General features: G+C 37.6%; 1 pseudogene; it reads right to left on the bottom strand.

Annotated features, from left to right (window-relative positions):
* Positions 1 to 1278: 1278 nt before the first annotated feature.
* Positions 1279 to 3122, bottom strand: LOC113273665 (annotated as a pseudogene).
* Positions 3123 to 3891: the final 769 nt, after the last annotated feature.

Below are 3891 nucleotides of genomic sequence, written 5' to 3'. Positions count from 1 at the left end.
AACCAACATTCAGACTTTTGAGAATCATGCATGTTAACTTCATTTGTGTTTCTAACTTTCTATCAGGTTCTGCACAGATGTTTCCACTCTGTCATATCAAGTTTCTATTAACAAATACATCATCTAATTTCCTAATAAGTATCTACCAAATTGTAAATGATGTTTCCTTAATAATGAACTTCCCTTCCGATTCCAAGTTACTATCATATCTCCAACTTCTAACAAATTCTAAAGTTCTCACTGTTGTTCTAATGGTTTAGCTAATAACTACATACCAAAAAAACCTAGACATAATAAATTTGCAGTATTCTAGCAAAATTTACCTCTTTTATTCCCTGCTGGTTTCCAACTTTTACTCTTATGATAATAACCATGTCCCAATTGACAACACCCTTCAAGTACAAAAACATTTATTACTGTATAAACCTTATTACTATGAAATTAGGTCAGTCTGCCTAGTGCATCGCAAACAAGTGACTTCGGACCTACATTATCATTTGAAAGAAAAGCTAATTAAGCGCAATAGTGACCGAAATTTTTATATTGTCAAAGGATGATAAATGTGAAAAGACAGACATTCAGGCAACAAAATAAATATCAAAACTCTAAATTCATCTCAAGATCCTTGTGTTCTCCGATTTAGTAACACTAGACACCCACAACTTTGTTCTCGGTAAGATTATATGATTGTTTGTAAAGAAATGGGCTCTCATATTTGAAGCCTGGAAGTTTTAATTGAAAAGACTAACATCTACACCCAGCTAATTGAAACCACACCACCAGAAGAAATTCATAAAGAAAATTGAAGCTAAGGCTCAAAATCTAATTCTTACACATATAGAACCATCAGTTTTAATAACCATAATAACCCATAATCATCAAAGATACAAGATAAAAAGCCTTTAGTCTAACTACTAATAGGCAAGTATTTGGCAAAATTTATCACATTCAGATGAGAGTAAAAAGATATTAAGATTGCTAGATAGAACGACTTAATTGAATTAAAATTGCAAAAAAAAAAAAGTAAATACCAATTTAGTTGATTTCCTCGCCAAAGCCTGCTGGTACATCATAAACTTTCCCTAGCTACTTTGGAAGGTCATACCCATTTCATATTTTTTTATGATAGGTCTGCATACATTTTGTAATTCCTTCATCTCTTAGGTGATTTGATCCAAATCACCTAATTCATTGCTATCCAACCACTGGGAGGCCTTGCTGACCGCAGCCTCGATCTTCATTTTACCAGCCGATGATCACTTGCCATTGATTGTATTCCTAATATCCTCTACGAATTCCTAACTCCAACTTCTTCTTATGTTCTTCATCTTCTGACTTGTATTTCTCAGCCTCCCGAGTCAAACTCTCGAGCTCAGCCTTCGAAAACCTTCCCTTGTGATTTGTAATTGTTAACTGATTTTTGCTCCCCGAAGTCTTGTTTCAGCAAACACAGTCAATATACCATCTGCATCTATGCTGAAGCATTCTGTTATCTTAGGAACAAGTCGAGGGGGGTGGTGGAATTCCTCCCAAGTTAAATTCACCCAACAAGTTATTATCATAGGTTCTACTACTCTCACCTTCATATACTGAAATTGTCACAGAAGTTTGATTGTCGAACTGGGTAGTAAACCCTTTTTCCATTTTAACTGGAATGGTGGTGTTCTTTGGGATAATCACTTCCACAATATCTCCAACAATAGCAACGCCAAGAGAAAGAGGGGTGACATCCAGTAACACCAAGTCCTGCACCTTTTCATTACCCTGACCACTCAACATAGCAGCTTGCACTGCAGCGCCATAAGCCACAGCCTCATCAGGGTTGATGCTCTTGCACAGGTCCTTCCCTTCAAAAAAATCCCGTAATAGAGACTGAACCTTTGGAATTCTAGTGGACCCACCAACGAGCACAATTTCATGAACGCTGCTTTTCTCCATCTTAGCATCAGTCATAACACATCTGCACAGACCCATACATTTCATGAACAAATCCATGTTCAATTCTTCAAATTTAGAACGAGTAATAGATGCATGAAAATCAACTCCTTCACAGAGAGCATCAATCGCGATGGTTGCCCGTGTAGTAGATGAGAGGTTCCGCTTTGCCCTCTCACATGCTGTTCTCATCCTCCTAAGAGCCCTTGGGTTTGCACTGATATCCTTGTTATGCTTCCTCTTGAACTCTTACACAAAGTGATTTAACATCCTGTCATCAAAATCCTCTCCTCCGAGATGGGTATCCCCAGCTGTAGCCTCGACTTCAAAGAGACCCTCTTTCATGGTGAGAACCGAAACATCTAAAGTACCACCTCCAAGATCAAAGATAAGAACATTCTTTGGACCAACGCCCTTCATACCAAGACCATAAGCAATAGCAGCCGCAACTGGTTCACTGATGATTCGCATTACATTAAGGCCAGCAATGGTACCAGCATCCCTAGTAGCATGCCTCTGAGAATCACTAAAGTAAGCCGGGGGACGGTAATCACAGCGTCTTTCACACTTGAACCAAGATAGTCTTCTGCAGTTTGTCGCATCTTACTGAGAATCATGGATGAGATTTCCTCAGCTGATAACTGTAGTTCTTTGCCCTGGTAGCTGACATGAATCATGGGTTTGTCATCTACTCCAGCAATGACTTTGAAAGGCCAGAGCTTAATGTCACTCTGAACAAACTTATCACTGAATTTCCTACCAATTAATCGCTTCGCATCCAAGTACAAAACAAAAAACAAGACTCCGAAAACGATCTCTAGGTGCTATCCTTAAGAACGATGAATTTATAATATTTTACAGTATAAATCGAAGAACTAATGAAACATTAAGAACGGAAAATAGATATCAAATTAATCAGTATAATACAACAAACTAATGAATAGGAGATGTGATGTCCAAAAGCTTTACCAAAAACAGTGTTGATAAGGTTAAGAGCCGCTTCATTCTTTGCAGCGTCACCGATCATTAAAAGCAACACAGGATGGAGTAGTGCGATTTCCTTGATCATTAGTAATGATCTCAACACGATTTTCTTGAGATAGCCATACTCCAACACATGAATATGTAGTCCCCAAATCTATTCCTATTGCTTTTGCTGCTCCTCCTCCCTCTGTTCTTTCAGCCATTTTAATGGTAAGAACTCAAATCAAAATAAACCCACAAAAAGATACTTATATTTCAATTGCAAGAGATTTTGAAGGAAGAGATTGGGGGTTTTAGGGTGAAAGAGATTGTGGGTTTTATGGTAAAAAAACTTTTGAAATTTTTTATTTAGATAACAACTCAAATCAAACTTAAAAAGATATATTTCAATTGCAGAGACAAGCAACAAAATTAGGGTTTTACAAAAAGTTTGAGATTCTGAAGAAATGTAGTTCTTCTTTGAAGGAATTGTTAGGGACCAAAAGTGAAGAAATTGGGGGTTTCAGTGTCAAAGGGAATTTTTTTTTTTTGAGAAAAAGAGAGAGTGGAGAGGGGAAATGGTGTTCCCGAGTCAAAGAAACGAAGAGACAGTAGAAGTTGGCCCGATGGACAATACGGTGTACTGATTTGCCCACATAGGTCGCATTTTATCGACTTGCAAAATTAATGGGCAAATTAAGAAACCGGCCAATTTTCAGTGGTCTTATATAAACTAGCCAAACAGTTAGTTTTTGTAGCTGGACCCACCAGAATGGTCAACCACGTTGAATTAGTCAAATTCTGGGCTTAAAATTACTAATTTATCCTTACTAATATAACTATCCTTCTTCACTTTCGATTCACTAACCTTTTGCTCTTCCCTTTCTTGGCTTACAGCAAAACTCCACCCAACAGCGGTAATGGTTTATCTTCTTCTCTGCTCCTCCCAACTATTTCACGACTACAACTTATCACCCACGATTGATGAAAGTA

The sequence above is a fragment of the Papaver somniferum genome, chromosome 1, assembly GCF_003573695.1.
Source record: "Papaver somniferum cultivar HN1 chromosome 1, ASM357369v1, whole genome shotgun sequence".
Classification (NCBI taxonomy): Eukaryota; Viridiplantae; Streptophyta; class Magnoliopsida; order Ranunculales; family Papaveraceae; genus Papaver; species Papaver somniferum.
Note: the sequence above shows the minus strand (reverse complement) of the source record. Positions and strands in the feature narration are given on the sequence as shown.